Here is a 19,463-nt window from a genome sequence, read left to right on the forward strand (position 1 = left end):
GCACCAACCTGTCGCTATATCAATTTATTTAAAAGAAGATGTTGAAGGTCTGTCCGGAGACGTATGCCAGCACTTCTAAGGGTCTATATTATGCAAGACGGTCAGCAGCTGTTTGATTTTAATAAAACTCTTCGTTACATAAATACGAGTCATGTTTCTAACCTACAATCTCAAGCTCGAAAGCCGGGTATGAATTGTGGCTGTATACAATTTTTTTGAAATTAGAATACGCCTGTCAAATGCAGACTTGAAAATTTCACATATCTTGAATTCTCAAATATCGTCGCAGCTAGCTAGCGTCAGTTCACAGAATGTAATAAAGGCGACACAATCCTGACATTCGCAATAAAAAATACGCTCAAGATTTTCTTATGCCTTTAAAGCGAAGAATTCCCAACACGTGTGAGTACTGAATTGGCGACAGATATATTCAACACACGCCAACCACTTCGCTGCTTCAAGGACTCAGTCGCACCACCATGAAAGTGCTTTAGTTTTTACCAGGCACCAGCAAACTCTTACAAAACAGTGATGTTCGCCGAGCTGTGTTGTGGAAGTCCGGCGCACCTAGTGCACTTGCATAACCCGTAGTTATGCCATTCATATCTACTTTTTTTCGTGTTTTTTTTTTCAGGGCAAATTTCTCACAAAACGTGAACATCCTGTTAAGAATCTGGAATTACGCTCATACCCAGCGCTACGTGCCTGCACGTGTGGTGAAAATGCGAAAATCGGGTGACACGTCTAATGTTGTCAAATCACAGGCTTTCAAAGAATCACTGGCTTTCAATGCACCGAATCTCTTGATCAAATATCAAAATCAGCGTATTGAATTCAGCAACATTGGTAAAATGGTTGATTGTTCTAATAATGCCGAAATTTCACTAAACAATACTATCAGCTCCTGCCAGTTCACATCGCATTGGCTGAGTGGTGTAAAAATTACCAAATGCGAACGATTTCATAGCGAACTTCGGCGACTTCAAGCGTATCTATCTATCTATCTATCTATCTATCTATCTATCTATCTATCTATCTATCTATCTATCTATCTATCTATCTATCTATCTATCTATCTATCTATCTATCTATCTATCTATCTAGCCGCCTATGACTTTTAGCTCTCCTGGCCGTTCAAATAATGGTATCAATGCGAAACTTGGTATAGCATAACATGACTTTAGGAAGAGCATAAATGAAATAGTCATAACGTGAAAATCATGATACATATGTCATCAATGCTATGACTTACATTTCATGCTCTTGCTGTGGTTTCGTTCAAACGATATCTTGCAAAATTGGTGTTGCATAATATGACTGCGTGACTAACATAAGTGACCGACCCTAACGTGAAAATCTTGACATGCATGTCATAATTTTTATGTTATGACTAGTTATGACTACATGCCACGTTCACGATGCGGTCACGGGCACTTCGTTAGCTTCACATATACTAAATTGGGTATTACGGGACGTGAATAAACAACGAAGGTACGTGACAGGTCTGAAAATGATGATCATGATATGCGTGTCATGTGAAGCATGAATACATGCTATGGTCACAGCGTGCTCACGGGCGTTTTGATAGCTTCACATATACTAAATTTGGTATTACGGAAAGCTAATGAATGACGAAGATATGTGACTGGTGCAAACATTATATTCAAGACATGCGTCACATGCGTCACATGCGAAACATGACTACATGCTACGCATATTGTGAGCTCCCGGCCGTTTTTATAGCTTCACATATACAAAATGTGGTATAACGTGACGCGAATATACTACGAAGGTGTTTTACACGTCCAAACATGATATGTGTGATGTAAAAATGACTACATGCTAAACTCATAGCGTGCTCACGGCCGTTTCACTAGCTCCACGTATCAAGTCACTTGTTACTAACTTTGGTGTCACGTGACATGAATAAACAACGAAGGTAAATGACGCATTCATACATATTGATCAGGGCATGGAAGTCATATACGGCGTAATTTATGTCCCCCTCGTAACGTTGTGCTCATTTTAAACTGACATATTAACATTCCTTATTCGTGCCTAAATATATGTATGTTGTCAAAATTTTAAAAGCAAGCATTTTCGAAAGTACTATGCAAAGTCATTATCTTTCTTTTTCCACATTACGTTTACATGAATATTGCTTTCTGGTATATCTGCATGTTTCATTTCTTCGCTATGTAGACAAAAATGTATGTCAGCACTGGCTTGTCTGCACGCACCCAGGCACTTTCAAGCTGTATTTTTTGCCGCTTTTTGCCGGGGGTGACCCCCAACAACTGTTGGAAATAAACTTTCTTCATTCCTAAGTTTTCCTTAAATGCTCAAACTATATCTCCAGATATGTGTCAAAACTTCTCGTCGAACTGTGTCGAGAAGTTGAAAATTACTCGGTGTGTATGTGATCACGACCTGTTTTCTTTCGTAGCCCCGCCGCGGTGGTCTAGTGGCTAAGGTGCTCGGCTGCTGACCCGCAGGGCGCGGGTTCGAATCCCGGCTGCGGCGGCTGCTTTTCCGATGGAGGCGGAAATGTTGTAGGCCCGTGTGCTCAGATTTGGGTGCACGTTAAAGAACCCCAGGTGGTCTAAATTTCCGGAGCCCTCCACTACGGCGTCTCTCATAATCATATAGTGGTTTTGGGACGTTAAACCCCACATATCAATCAATCAATCTTTTCTTTCGTAGCCATGATGGCCTTCCGTATGCAAAATGAGGAATAAACGATACACCTGACGCTTTCAGTAGCTCTATCTATGGTTATTTGTCAACCGTAAACCTAAGGAAAATGTTGTTTGGTCTCTTTCCAATGACATTCTGCGTGTTAGGAATAATGAAAGCATGCTTCTCCTGATAATAAGCTGTGGGACAGGAATTGTGCGCATTACGAATAATCACGGCATGTTTCTCCTGATAATAAATGCAAAGCATTTCTTAGCGAACTCCGGTGATTTTAAAAACAGCTATTTATCTATATAGCCTCTTGGGTTTGGGAGCTGTCATGGTCGCCCCATTCTCTACGCGTGAACCGAAATTAGCATGGCCGGGTAAGATAATGTGACGAATATGACTCACTGTTTAAGACATGAATAATGCCACAATCTTGCCGCGTACATCGTCAAAGGCAACCCTCGAGACAGAGAAAAATACCCACAGGCGGGTTTGTGCCACAGGTGATTGACACTGGTATCTACCAGGGAACGACCAGAAGTCACATGGGCAATTCTAACGTGCGAGTGTTAAGAAATACCCGACATCGGTAGCATCGACCCGACGAATGCAAAGAATAAATGTCAGGGTTTCTGTTGTAATCGAACTCAAGAATTCTGCGTGGCAATGAGGCATGTTACCACAGAGGAACGACAGGTCTCGGAACTACTTATCAAAGAGACGCTAATGTTCATGAAACTTTGATAGTGGTTGCAGTGCTGCCTACCCAAATTTACATTACAGGAATACAATATATATGTGCTGTTTCGATACAGCCGTCACGTCAGGTTTACGTCGATTGTGGTTGGTTGCCCTGTGTCACAAAACGAGCGCTCAAAAAGGGCGCGCCGCCAAATGCTCGCGACGAAACGCCGGAGTGACGCTGCGAGGTCAACTATAAATAAGAAAAAAGAAAACAAGCATCCAAAGACTCCCTGGGCACGCGTCCCTCTCCCCTCGGAAGCGTAGGTTCGCCGACGAACCTTTTCACCCCACATTGGCGGCCGAGCAAGCCCTCGAAATTTCTAGATGGAAAGGGGCGTGGTGATGCCGGGTTGAGTCATCCGTCGCGGACGGCCCTCGTATCGTCTCGACCTTTCCCCCAGCCTTCGCTGCGCATCGCGCCGACGAAATGATGAGAACTTTCTGGAATCTCGCGCGGAAGGTATTTAATCGAGCAGCCGAGACGAGAGATCAGGAGAAGACGGAAGTTAGCGCCAGAGCGCGTAGGGATTCCGCCGTGTAGTCGGCGAAGGTTTTGTCCGTAGAGACAAAGCAGGAGAAGACGATGATTTCCACCTGAGGGGTGACGACTCGAGCTACAGGCAAGAGTGTGTGTCTACCGCTATCGAGCGAAGACGCGTGGCAACAGCTGCGTGTGTGAAGCCGACGTGTTTCCGGCGAAGACGTTTGGTGCTTGGCGAGCGGCCAATTGAAGACGCGAGGTTTCCTGGAAGAGAAACTTCGGGGGCAGCGGAACGACAACAACGCTGGACTTTCAGTGAGTGATTCTCGGAAGAGTATCATCCAGACTTTTGTTCCAAGAACTTTGGACTGAATAGGTTTTCTATCTCTTTAGTCTTTAAGTGTCTTGGTTGTTCAATGCATGCGACTGCATTGTAGTGCGTATTGTTGTCTGTGTCCGTTGTTTCGAGTGTGGCTGATTGTACTGTGTAGTACGTTGTTTGATTGGTGACATATTGTATGCAACTATTGTGGAGGGTGCATACTTGTGTATTGTTTTTTGATCTGCCATTATTGAGAATATAATTTTGTTTGTTTATCAACTCTCGGCCCTGACTTGTTCTTTTGGCCACAGCCGGCGTCCGCTGGCGCGCCAAAAAGGACTACTTCTAAATTGTCCACGTTTTCGTGGTGCGGTTCGGGGGGCCGATACTTCGGCCCTTGGAATTAGCCTGGCGATCGCCTCCCTAATTAACGGGACCTGTGACACCGTGCGATGAAGTTGATTTCTCTCGCAGTGTTCAGGGCAAGCATCCTTGCCAGCAACAGCGCTTCACGTCAGGTTCTGGTGTTGCTAATACGCATGTTCTCGTTAGCATCGTTGCGCCAGTGCAAACAACTGGTTATATAAATATCTGCACCTCTTCAACATATGTCAGTACGTGCAACATTTGCACATATATTTAGCGTCATTTCATGAAGTGTCACTCAATAAAAAATACCATATGGTCAGCTGTCTTCGGCATTATTCGCATAACGTTGACTCCCTGTTTTTCCTCCTTCAATCCTTCTCCCAGTTAACAACTTGAGATGCGTGAAAACAATTTTTTCTCAAGATATACCTTCTTTGAAATAAGTGTTCACCACTCAGACATTCATACAACGTTTAGTATTGCAAATGAAAAAATGCAAACGCAACATACTCGGGCTGAATTCTTGGAGGCCTAGGTACCAGTATGATTGAACTAATATTACTGAGCTACAAACATCTCACACATGCACCTTTACATAACATGTGGATCACGTTTAGCTTAGAAAGTAGGGGCGGTACTTGTAAATTTTTTTTCCACAAGCAACACCCAAGCGACATTCCAGGAAGTTCAGAAGGCAGCACCGTGACAATTTTTTTCTCTCCGAAATATTCTACCAGTTTTGTGTTTCAACCCAGTAGAAGAGCACATTTTTTTAATATATTTGAGATGGACACTAATCTGGCTGAGACGTTCGGTGTGAATTGACCCCATAGTAACGTCCGGTGGTTCTTTTTCGATGAAGTACACGCAAACGAACAAGCAGCATTTTATTGCGTCTAAAGATGCACGCAAGGTTCTTTATTTAGAGAAGCTAGTTCGACTACTAGGTAATAATTGTAGGCAGTACCTCTGCCGTAATCGGGTTAAGTCTGCGAATGTTCTGTCGTAGCGCATGCGTTCTCGTGCATTTAAATTACCTTCTCGGTAAGTAGGGCACTGCTGTTGAGAGTAATGTTATTTTAGACGTTGTCATACATTGAACATTCGCTCGGACATAACTTGTTGTTTGACGTTAGTGTTCCTTTTATTTTACGCATTTCTGAACAGTTGGTTGTACTTTTGATGGATTGTCAACTCACTGGGAGCATGCAGGATGCACGTGTTCTTGTTCCGTTCTTACTTTTTCCCACCTATTATTTCATCCCACTCTTTCTCTTCCACAAAAGCACGGGTGATTTGACCCAGCCTGAAGCATTGTTTGCTGCTGTTGCTATTCATTATGTTCTTGGGAACCTAAGTGGCAGTTGAGCTAGTCGGGACACACGGGCGACGGCTGGCTTTGTTAACTTTTTCGTTTCAGTTCTAGACGACGTCACCAAACTTCACTTTCTCTAGTTCACGGCGTGGCCGCTAGACACACTCAGTTTGTGAAAAACACAATTTTTTCGTTATTTTCCCATTGTTTCCGTCTGGAATTATTGTTGTCTCTTTCAATTTTACGGCCCATTCTTTAAATTAGGTTGAAATTTTTTGCGGCAAAACTTGTGTTCATCATCTCTGTAAGCTACGAAGCTCTGCATCCGGTGTTTCTGTAGCGCAGTTTCCGTCAGCGATGGCAGTAGTTTCAGTAGAGCACACCGTGCTGTTTCTCCCCAAAACTCACGATCTTTCATGACACGCTTATAGAGTACTATTGTTTAATGTGTGCTTGTTGATGAAGCATTTGTGTGCAATGAGCGACACAATTTCTTCAGGTTTAGAAAAAAACACTTTAGTTACAACATGTAGTAAATGGTGCTCATGGGTGGTTGTTTTCGCGATGGAGACGTGCCAGTAGTCGTCAACGTGGCTGTACAGGCATCAGACGACGCTATAGTTGCGAAACGCCCAGATAAATTGTACAAGTTTTCATATATCACTACACAATTAGCACTAATTTCATGGGGGCACGTTGCACTTTCGTGTTTACTGACTTCTATGACAGATGCATCAGCCTTGTTTTTTTTTTTTGCTCCTAACTATAACTTCCTTTTCGCACACCATTGCAATACTGTGCTGGGCTCCTTGGCATAGCTATTCTGGGCTTCCTCTCCCATGACCTAGCTTCTCCTCGCTGAAGCAGTTAATATAGAACAACAATGATGTTTTGTCAAGCTTGAACAGCTTTGCTGTTAAAAGCGGCGCGCATCATTTCGCAAAAGGCTTCCACAAAAAAACACCCCCGAGCACCGAAGAAAACCGCGATATTGCGTTTTAATTACAGAATGCAAGACCTAAGTACAATTGAGTAACTAAAAAAAGGGCCACCCAGATTTCTTCTTAGCTTCATGGAGGAAATTCAGTCGGCGAAGAACATCTCTGGGACATTAAAGTACAAGATACATTCGAAGCACCTTTGTTCCCCTTTTTCCAATATGGTTTTCGGCCGAAATATTGCGCTTGACAATCTCTCCACCCCTCAGGGGTGCTGCACTCGAACGAATTTAATTCAAATCTAAATGGCATGGAGAGTCGCTAATCAAGAGCTGCCCTTCAATATAGAGCTGCTTATCCTTGACGAAACCGCAATGCCGCATATTTATTCAGTTTTAAGTGTACCGACAAACAAGCATTCCGGCTGCTGGGGTATGATCTTGAGATCCTTCTAGCCGGACAATGCCATCTGTAAAAGGGGAGAGTGGAGTCATGTAACCCTGTCTCTAGTATGGTATTTGCACGCACTGCATTGCGGAACAACTGAGCAAGATGCGGGACAGGAAACCAGAAATGGCCTAGCACTGTGTCCTGCGTGTTTCATTGTGACGCAGCCTACGTGCGTACAGCAGTTTCCACCGTTCTGCCCTTATGTTCTAGTACCAGGTACATCACCTAATAACCCTCGTGTGCTTACAATTCGTTTTACGCTTCAACAAATACAATAGCAGCAACAATAACTAAGAATAAACAAAACGCAGAAGGAATAGTGGCTTGCACAAGGTAGGAGTGTAACGCTCGCAAATTATCCCCAAATGTATATGAACGTGTTGCTCCGGCAAACAAGGCCCTGCGATGGTCCTTTTATTCTGTTGCTCTGCCAGCAGATGGCTGTACATGCTGCTTAGCTTAACGGGAGGAAATCGTGACCGGTCACACCTCGTCAGCCAAGCGCGTAGCTTAATAGCTCGCCTATATGGCGAGATGATTTCTCCACTAGTTTTCTGCTGTGAGTAGCTCTTTTGTTTCCAAGAAAAAAGCTGGCAACATCCGGACACTCCACTTCTATATATACCCAATTCGTTGTGTGCTTAGTTTCTCATTTCCATTTGCACGTGATTGGGCCAACATATGAAGGAACCAAAAATCGAAGAAAAAGCGAGAAATACGAAAGGAAAGGTCGACGATCTTAACGTTTAACACGACACTATGAGCCTTTGCTGCAATCGGTTCGTAATTATGTTTGCGAGAATGGAGCTGATAGCGCATCGCTAATGATAATGTGTGTAATTTTCGGCAGTACTTTTCATGGCGCATTGCCAGTGTGCCACTGATACGCACTGTCGCCGTCATGCAATCTACGTGCTTAATGAACTCCGCATGGGGAGACCTTGATGACCTAACCTGCAGTGAAGACGATTTGTTCTCTAAGGATAAGAATATATAACAGTGTCATTATGTGATGTGAACTACTAAAGCACGCATGAACTTCACTGCAGAGCTCTGAAATGGTGATGATTTTGCACCACGCTTTACGGAAATACTGGAAAGTCGACCCGTCTCCGCTCGTGTCTGTACAAAGAGAATGTTTGTTGAGTTATTTGAAGCGAAAATAGATGCTTAACGTTTTTCTTCTGTGAAATACGTGCTGGTTTAAAAAACGATAATAGCTTGACGCTTGCTGGATTTCCACCTTTCAACTATAATGTGCGCACACCTATTTTTTATTAAAACAAGCGCAAAACGTAGTCAAGATACGGGACGATGCTTTGATCATACAAATTGTTGTTATTAATATTAACACAAGGTCAAAACAGTATGAAAAGACAAATGAAATATACTTGGGTGTAGAAAACACATACAATCATACACACAACACTTCAATGAATATGTTACAGAAGCTTTAGGCTTTTTTTAAAAAATCTCATCATTGTGATGAACATGGTTAATGAGGAGTCAGCTGCTGTTAGTGTGTGTCTGAATAACGTGGGTGTTTTGTTCTCATCGAAATGAGGCCACTGTCATAGACATTCAAACCCGCTTCCTGAACGACAAAAGTAAAGAAGAAACAATAACACCTGAGGTGTTACGTCTAAGAACCACGATATTATTGTAAGAGTTGCAGCAGTAGAGGGCTCCGAAAATTTCGACCATATAATGTTCTTTACCCTGCACCGACATCGAATAGTACAAGAGCTTCTGGCATTAGGCCTTTATTGAAATGCCACCACCGGGGCCGGGATCAAGCACGCGACCTTCGTATCAGCAGCCGAACACCATAAGCATTGCTTCTCTGCGCTGGTCAAGTAATCGCGAAATATTTGGACGGACTGACAGAGAAATTGTAATTTCCGGAACAGGTGTGCTACCTTGTGCTGATCAAATAAAAATGCAACGGGGAGCAGATACAATAATAAAACAGAAGACTAAACAAATTGACCCACTTTCACGACAATGTAGGCAAAAATGAAAAAAACTGCGTAGTAGGGTGGCTTTTTTTTTCTTATTCTTCTTCATCTATTCATTTCTTTTGCTCTCTGCTCTCTGTTTTTTATTAATTAGTTTCATCCCACACAGAGCAAAATGGCCAAAATTTTGTTCAAAACCTCCAAATGTGCGGCTTGGTCTACCTAACTCGGGTAGTCATGGTACGATTTCGCTTTTTTGCTACTTTTCGTGCGTATTCAATGGCGCAAACTTTGTCTTTAAAATTTGAGCTAGGCTGACCAACGCACCAGTGCGTCTCAGGAAGGTCCAGGTTTTTGTGATTGAAAGGTCGTGCAGCGTGTGGAATTTCCGCAGCATTTTTTATACATCTGCGTAGTCGTGTTTACATAGGATGCAGGCAGCGTTCGTTAGTTATCTGAGGTAGTTTCGGTTGAGGTGCACTACATTTGGATATATCATAAATTGTAGCCACCTACATTCTACTTCTTGTGACCTATCTTCTTTACTGTGGCGTCGTAGTTATATTTTTCTTTGTTTCACACTTTTCTAAGATTTAAAAACTGGTAACAAAACTAGTAAACTTGTTGACTACTTGTTTTTTACAGAAAAAAAAAACGGCAGACAACCAAAAAAATGAACAGAGAAAAATTCTTCTGAGCAAGCATGTTTATGCCCTCCATACTACTTGAAATTGAGAGAAATTAGCTTTTTTAATTAAGGCAAAAAAGGGAACGGAATTTGCCGTACAGCCAACGTATTGGTGAAGGACTGTTGTGCCAGAGTTTTTGTCGTCCTATATTTCTCTGAAACGACGTCATAAGTTGCAATTATTGAGTGTGATTGTGGTTAGCCACATGACTGTTTTTCTATTTTCATTGCAGCGGCAGATAAAGTAAGTTACTACAAAACCTCCTAATTGTGGTAGTCATACTTTCATGTCCTCCTAGGCCCGATTCTGTATATGCAACCGTAACGAGACATTCACCAACACACAAAGTAGGCGGTAGACAGACAGACAGACGGACAGATAGATAGACAGACAGACAGACAGACAGACAGACAGACAGACAGACAGACAGACAGACAGACAGACGGATAGATAGACAGACAGACAGATAGACAGACAGACAGATAGATAGACAGATAGATAGATAGATAGATCGATAGATATATCGATAGATAGATAGATAGATAGATAGATAGATAGATAGATAGATAGGTCGATAGATAGATCGATAGATAGATAGATAGATAGATAGATAGATAGATAGATAGATAGATAGATAGATAGATAGATAGATAGATAGATAGATAGATAGATAGAAACGCTCAGAGGCGCCGAAGTTCGCTAAAAATGCTTCGAATTTAAAACGCGTAGGCATCAGTGAAATATTTCAGCAATTTGGTATCAACGTCTGGAACCTCAGTTTCAAGTTGAAGTGTTGCGGTTTCAGCTAGTTGGTATGACATCACGACAGGTATAACGCGAGAACAGAATGACGAACAGGATGACGTCTCCTTCTTGTCCTTCTGTTGTCGTTCTGCTCTTGCGCTATAAATGACGTCATTGAGGCAGAAGTCATGCATAAGGCCGGGTGCTAGACAATCGCGATAATAAGTTCGCATTGAGGTCGCCGATACTTGATGCGGCGTCCCACGTATAGAACTATTATGATGACTCGGTTGTAACGAGGTTTATTCGCCGTGAACTTGGAAACGAACAAGCGCAACGAACCCGAAGATGAAGTGCACGTTCCAAGACAATGATGATCGTCAGCCAGAACAGGTGATGATGATTGACTGCTGTGCAGATGAGGATGAAGAACATAATAGATGCCTACACTAATTCCCCCCACGTGAAAGCGGGCAGCCTGGCCGCTGCAGACGGGGAGTCAAGGTGACAAGGAGCGTCGTGTGAAAAGCTTCAGGCGGGAAACGTGCACAATTTCAGTGCTGCGGTAACGGCACTCAAGTGGCACGACAAGAGGCGTCACACGATAGTTGACAGGTGAAGTATGCTCTAAAGCTACATATGTGCCGATGAATCCAGGCTGGAACTTGTCGCACAGAGCAGGTGTGCGAATTGGTGTCAATAGCAGCACTTCGTCACCCAGTCGGAATGATACCGCACAATGAGAGGTGTCGTAGACGGCCTTCCTTGCTTGTTGCGTAGCTTCCGTGTTCATACGAGCGCGCTGGCGGCACTGGGCCAGGCGAAAAATATATTCTTCGCAAGAAGACGGTGACGGTGAAGAAGTAAACGTCGATAAAGAAAGTAGGCGAACGTTCGTAAACGAGATAAAACTGTGAGTAGCTCATTGTGCGCTGAACAGCGGTGTTGTAGGCGCAATAGAGGAACGGTTGAAGTTTATCCTAGTATCTGTGATCCGGTTGAATGTATACGGCGATCATGTCGGCAAGGGTTCGATGAAATCTCTCGGTCAGACCGTTTGTATGAGGATGGTAGCTAGACGCCGTTTTGTGTGCAGTACCGGAAACGCGAAGAACTTCACCTAAAAGCTGTGATAAGAACACCTTTCCATGGTCACCTAGAAGTACATGAGCAGCACCGTGACGTAGACTTATGGCCTGAAGGACCAGGTCAGCAACTTTCGATGCGGAACCAGTAGCTACTGAAGTTGTCTCGGCGTAGCGTTTTAGGCGATCTAAGGCGGTGACTATCTATTTCCAGCGCCAGCAATAGGAAGGGGTCCATAAAGATCGACACCGACGACCTCGAAAGGTGTTTTAGGGCACATCATTGGCTGTAATAGACCAGCAGGAGGAGATGTAGGAAGTTTGCGAAGTTGGCACGGAGAGCAGGAACCCACGTACTTTGCTACGCTGGTAGAAAGGCCAGGCCAATAAAAGCGGCTTCTAATGCGGTCGTAGGTTTTGTGAAAGTCGAGGTCCCCAGAAGTTTAATCGTCATGAAAGGCTTTAAGTACTTGATGTCGAAGAGCACGTGGCAGAACAGGTACGCGGCGTTGACCGTAAGGATGATAAAGGCGACGATACAGCACAGCGTCCTCAAGCTTGAAGTGCTCGAGTTGTCGACGAAGCCATGCATTGGGTTGACGCGTAGCTCCTGAAAGGTGGTCAACAATGCGCCGACAGTACGGGTCAGCCTGCTCGCAAGAACTGAAGGGTTGGTCATCATCGATTTGCGGCTGGTATAGCCAGGCGAGCAAGGCAACAGAACTGGGAATCACGTCCACACTGGTGTCGTTGGAGATGGCAGCTCGAGTGATGAACGAAGCCGTAGGTAGTGGGCAACGAGAAATAGCGTCAGCGTCTTGATGTTTTTTTTTTTGGCCATATTTATGAATAATCTCCAACTGATACTCCTCTAAGCGTGAAATCCAACGACCCAAGCATCTGGACAAGTTCTTCATTGTAGAAAGCGAGCATAAGGCGTGGTGGTTCGTTACAATGGTGAATTGACGGCCATACAGATAAGGACAGAAAGTCCATCAATCTCTGCAAATCTTCCTTGTTGTCGGCCATTAGCACTATATCATCTGTGTACAATAATGCTGGTAGTGCCTGATCAATGAGGTTTCCTTGTTTAACGAGAGAGAAGTTGAAGCCAAGTCCACTTCCCTCTAATTTGGCCTCTAATCCTTGTAGGTACCTCATGCATAACAAGGGTGCCAGTGGACACCCCTGCCTAAGTCCCCGTTTCATCTCTGTGGGCTTGGATACCTGTTTTTCCCACTTTATAACTACCTTGTTACTTTTATAGATTTCCTTTAAAAGATTAGTGACTCCATCTTCCACACCCAGTGTGTCTACTATTCCCCACAAGTCATCTTGAACCACGCTATCATACGCCCCCTTGATATTCAAGAATGCTAGCCACTGGGGCCTGTGTTCTTTTTCTGCAATTTCGATGCACTGCGTCAGTGAGAACAGATTGTCTTCCAACCTCCTGTGTTTCCAAAACCCATTCTGCAGTTCCCCCAGAACCCTCTTATCCTCTATTCATGCCTGCTATCTTTCCTTCATAATCTGCATCGCCAGCCTGTAGACCACTGATGTCACTGTTATAGGACGGTAGTTGTTTATGTCAGCTTTGTCCCCCTTTCCTTTATAGATCATACTCATCATGCTAAGTTACCATCCACCGGGGACTTCACCATCGATTATTATTTTGTTCACTGCCTCTCTCAAAGCCTGCTTAGACTTCGGACCTAATGTCTTAATTAGCATAATTGGAATGCCATCTGGGGCTGTTGATGTACTACTAGTAACCCTCTTCTCAGCCCTTTCCCACTCTCGTTGTGAAAATGGAGCCATTGCGCCACTTGATTCATGCTTGTCTAGTGTGGTGCATAAAGCACTTCTTTGTTGAAATTTTTCTGTCCCCTTGTTCTTATATATTCAATAGCTTCGTCCCTTTCTAGCCTAGAACCTTGAGCTGTAGTTATAAACCTCTGCTCTAGGCTTGTCTTATTTCTTAAGTAAATTAGATGGTTCCGAAATTTCGCAGTTGCCTTCCTATCTTTTCATGTACTTCTGCCAGCCACTGAGCTGTCTTTCTTCTACTATTTTCATTGATCAGAAGGGATGCATTCCTTCTACAGCTTAGAAAAATTTCCCATTTTCTTTCAACATCATTTGTTGGTTCCCCCCGCTGCTTAGCATGTCTGTGTTCTCTAGAGCCTTTCTGACGTTTTGCTATAGCTGTCTTACCTTCCTCATCCCATCAACTTTTGAATTTGTGTCTTCTTTTCCGGGTTGACTTATCACGTGCCTTGGCAAGCTCTAGCTCAAAGTCTAATTATATTCGTGTATGTCCACACTGTTTTATCATCCTTAGTGATTTCTTTCTCCATTTGTTTAGAGGCTATTTCAATTTGCCTTTCTGAATAAAAATTTTCCTGTAGTTGCTGATCTTGTCTCCTTCCACTTTCACTGCTCTTCCAAAACTTAGCTTGATACGTTTGTGATCACTAACCAGACTTCTGGAGCCACCTTCATCTATGTGCATTCCCCTGAGCTTATCATACATTCTATGTAACATCAGTGCGTAATTTATCGTCAACTGCAGCTTTCCTCCCTCCCGTGTTATTTGGCCTTCACACTTCTTGGTACTGTTGCAAATGACCATGATCATTGTGCTTGTCGGGTCCGTATACCCATCATCTTTTATGTGCGCATTGATATCTCCTAGTATAATTATCTCCCACTCTCCTCCTAACTGCTCAATATCCTTTGATATACACTCTACCATTGCCTGGCTTTCCTCTCTGGCCTTTGCACCCGTCCATAATCACACGAAACCAGGCAGTGTCCTTTACCCTGCCACTTTCCCTTTTAGCGATAAATGTTCCTTGCACTCCTGCTTGACCCTTTGCCAGTCTGTACTTTCATGAATGAATGCCCCAATGCCACTCCCCTTTCTGCTGCCTTCTGTTCTATTACAATATTCCCACGCACAGTACGGATTGTTAGGAGGTTGTTCCATGTCCCTAAGATGTATTTCTGCAAAACCATACACCATCTACCTCTTCTCCCTGAGCTGTTCTTCCATCTCTTCCCACTTCAGCCTGTTCCTGCCACCCTGCATTATAATATACCCTATGTCTGAATTGGCCCGGCGCTCGTGGCTACGCCTATTTCTGCCCCGGACACTACCTATCTTAGATACTGGTGCTTCTTTGGAATCGTATCTGCCCATACCACCTGAAAAAGAGTCTGCCTGGTTGTTTTCCTCGTTACTAGCTATCCTGCACCACGAAGGGCTCGCGTGCCTCCCGAAAAAGCTACTGTGCGTCCTGCAAGTCGCCAACCCACCTCATGACCTAGCCGCCCATCGAAGTGAATTCTGTCTCGTTGAAAACCACGCCACCTATGCACTTCTCTGTTTATTTCCCCAACATCAAAGCCTTTCTCTCGACTCATCCACCATATCTCTTCGTTTGCGTTGATACCCGCTCTTTGTAGGTCTCTGTCACTCACCAGTACCTCCGGTATCATGCATATCACTACCTGTACCTGAGGAGAAGTGCCACGCATGTCATCGACCCCCTTCGCCAGTGTGGTTGCTAGTCCTGCTTTGTCTTCATTTAAGACATCGTTTAAACCCCCTGAAATTATCATGAGGTTTCGTCTATCAGCTGGAGTTTTGAGGTTTGCGCTCGCTCTCCTCATGACTGCTTCCAGCTTGCGTCCTGGGAACGCCCCTACTTCAACCCTTTTGTCACCTCTTACCCTCTATTTGATTGCTTCTGTGCATCATTTTAAATTCAAGTCCCCGGTGATTAGCACATGCTGTGACTTTTCAGCTGGAGCGTCCTGCACGTGGTGGTTACTTGCACCTGTGGCGCCAGTCGCTTTGTCTTCTCGCATCCCCACCACTACTTCGGTGAAGCTGGGCCTAGCGACAATTGAACCGGCTGAACCTCTTTTTTTCCAAACTTGCTTGCTCTTTCTTTTCCACCGTTCTGGTTGCCGGTGCCCTACTGTTCTCTCCGTCAGCCGCTCCTTTGTTCACCTTGGCTAGGGCTTCCCCGGCGGACTGGAGCCTTTCTCCCATCGCCCTCGTTTTCTTTTGCTCTATCGCCAACGCAGTCTCTAGCTCGGTGATTCTCATCTGCAGTTCACTCTTGGCAACCATCATTTTCTCCATTTTTTCCTCGACCTCATATTGCCTACACTTCGTGTCCGCCTATTCTCCATCAGTTTCTACACTTAGGTTCATTTTCAAACCCACCCCGCCTACTGAGCACTTTACAGTTTTTTAACCATGTCTTTCTGACACCAATTGTCCCTTTGACTTGTCTCACTGAATGTTTACAAAACTCAAGCCCTGCCCTACGAAAAAGGCTTCACTACAAAAATTTGCCTGTTCTATGTACGTGCACCTATCCCACTGGGCGGCAAGAAAAAAACCCAACAAAAAACAAAAATTCACACACACACACACACACATGCACAAACTAATAAATACCTTGTGACTGACCCCAAAAAAGCCGTACATTGTAATAAATGCTACAAAGATTTTAACTGCTGCCTTATTATTTATAGAGACAAGCTCAAAACATGCAAAACCACTTATCTGCGCAGTCAATCGGGAGCGCTCAAAAACACGTCTATCCACCGTGAAAGTCTGAACGAAAGTCCGAACAACACAGGCTGCCGCAGTGCCCTCTGGCAGGAGAATTTGCTCCGGTGTTACATTTTCTGCACTGACGAGCACGGAGCGATGGTAAAAGCGTACGACACCTTATGCAAGGGCTATGCTTTTAGCGACGCAAGTCGACGAAGGAGACACCATGACGTCACCGTGGTCGATGTCCTTGGAGATTAGGGCCACAATTCATTCTTGATGTGGTGGTAGTTCCAGATCTTCGCGAGCGAACAGGCGTAGTGGCTTGTAGACGCCTTTGTCGAACATGCAGTCCGTATTAGTTAGGTGCAGAATCCGTTCAACACAACATATAGCGGCTGAAGAAGAAGATAGGAAGTCCCACCCTAGAAATAGCTGGTGAGAGCACCAAATAAGCACAGTTAACCGAACGTAATACATAATGTCAACGATAAAAACACAAGCAGTACAAAGAGCAAAAGGGTGGATAGCGTTTCCCTGAGCTTCGAGTATAGCGGGTCCATTATAAGGTGTCATTACTTTTTTTAACGTTTGCACAAGTCATATCTAATCACAAAAACTGTAGCACTGGTGTCCACCAAAGCGTCCACGAGAACTCCTTCCACCATAACAGAAACCATGTTGAACGGTCGTCCTGGAGGAATATCAGTCCTACTGTTACATTCAGTTTCTCCTCCGAGAACTGCATCCTTTAGTTTTCCGACCAGTTGTCAGTGGTAAACGAGGCCGGCCGAAGAGGAGAGAAGGAGCGACGAAAGGGCGAAGGTGATCGGTGTCGGCTTGAACGGTAAGTGTTCCGCGTCTCAGTCTATGCGGGCGGAGATGGAGACCGGTGCTGTATATATGAATAACACCGGGCGTACGAATCCCCACTGGAAAAGCCGTCCACGCATGTCATACCCGAGACGCTCGTCCTTCTGGTGCTTGCGACAGAAGCGTGATATATGGCCACGATATCCACAGTGAAACATGCTGGGCGAGACGGGTGCCAAGGCGGGTAGTAGAGGACGTTCGGCGCACCGGGAGATAGCGCACTCAAGTGGGCAGATGGAGGATCGGGTGGCATTGGCCGGAAGAGGACCAGTGGTGCAGCAGCAACCGACGTGAACGAGGGCAGCGGCAAGGTAGAGTTTACGTTGCGAGGAGGCGCGGGCGCAACTTGCGCGTACGTTTGAGGGCTGGATGGAAGTGGCTGGACGTGGGCTGGACCGGTGAATGATGTCAGTTCCTCTCTTACGACGTCACGCAAGGGCATGCTTGAAGGCTGTGTGACAGATAGAGAAGGTGGTGAGAAGTCCATTGATTGGAGGTCTTTGGTATGATCTCCCGTATCATGTCACGCAAGTCCCGGTCTGTTGGACTGAAGGCGAACAGAATCAAGTTCTTCGAGACGCTGACCCGTGAGAGGAAGTCAGCGACAATAGAATGATTCTGGGCAACAAGGGCATGGTAGGCAATGCTTCCGATGCCCTTCAGGATGTAAAGCTTCAGGATGTCTGACTCGGACATCGAAGAATACGCGCTGGGAAAGCGCAATGACATCCTCGATGTACGATGTGTACGACTCGCCGGGATTTTGCTGGCGAGTATCTAGGGTTGTCTTCGCTAGAGTGGGTCGAACGGCAGGTGTGTCAAATACTTGGAGAAGTTGCTGCTTGAAGGCAGGCCAGTCGGTGAAGTCAATCTCATGGTTCGAGAACCATGTCTTGCAACACCCGTCAGATAAAGCGATACTCGGCGGAGCTTGTTAGGGTCGTCCCAGTGATTAGTTGCGCTCACTCGCTCGTAGTTATCGAGCCAGTCCTCTACATCTTCGCCGAGGAGACCAGCGAAGATCGGAGGGTGGCACTGGTGGAGGAGGAGGAATAAATGAGGAAGGACAGGGAGGTTAGCACTGGTGGTTTACGCCTTAAAGAGTAGGGGCTTGCGGCGCAAGGACGGGAGCAGAAAGCGCATCTGCCCACTCACTCTGAGACATGTTGGCGGACTGAGGGTCCAAGCGGCAGCCTTAACGGAGCTCCAGCGAGTAGGCGTTGTGAGGAGAGGTTCTAGATCGTCAATCCACCTCCACCACCGATGATCACTCGGTAGTAAGAAGGTTTATTGACCGTGAACTTGGGACAAACAAGCGCAATGGACCCTAAAATGAAGCGCACGTTCCAAGACGATGATGATCATAAGCCAGAACAGGTGATGATTATTGACTGTTGTCCAGATGAGGATGAAGTGCATAATAGATGCCTACACTATACACAAATAAAGGAAGACGTACAACAAAAGCTGGGTTGGAATGTCCTAAGTCCTAAGAACATTTCAATGATATGTGGTGTTTAACGTCCCGAAATGACCATTTGTTTCTGAAACATTCTTTGGTGGAGGGCTCCGGAAATTTTGACCACCTAGAGTTATTTAACGTGCACCTAAATCTGAGCAATCGGGCCTACAGCATTTTTGTTTCCATCGAAAATGCAGCCGCCGCAGCCCGTAGTTCATCCCGCGAACTGTGGGTCAGCAGGCGAGTACCTTAGCCACTGGCCCACTGCGGCGGGATAAGTCCTAAAACAGCTGGCTCAGGATGGGGCGTTGTCTCTCATTCTCTGCATTACAATGGCGCAGTCAGCAGGAGCAATGACCATAAGCAACGTCTTCGACTCGTCGCCGCTAGATCAACGATTTCAGCCACATTCATTTTCCGCGAGTGCAGATAACCAATTCGTACTAAGTGAGCGAGAAAATATAGTAAAAGAAGCAGAAAAGGCGGAGAAGCAGGCTTAAATAATCACTACAGACCAGATGAGAGAAGAGAACCCACAGCACATTAAGGGCGACTTGCAAAGGGTCAAGGCATGCGAGTTCAGCAATCTCAATACGACGACATATTCGCATGTAGACATGCTATTGTCTTTTTCATCAATCATTGTGCGCTGCCCTACGCATCATGTAGACTACCTCTAGTGTCGCCAAGCGTTGAAGTAATAGACTGTGCGTGCTCCTTTTCTGGCGCAGAGACAGTAGCGATAAAAAGCGCTTCTCAGTTTCGCTGATAC

Source organism: Rhipicephalus microplus, chromosome 9 (genome assembly GCF_043290135.1).
Source record: "Rhipicephalus microplus isolate Deutch F79 chromosome 9, USDA_Rmic, whole genome shotgun sequence".
NCBI lineage: Eukaryota > Metazoa > Arthropoda > Arachnida > Ixodida > Ixodidae > Rhipicephalus > Rhipicephalus microplus.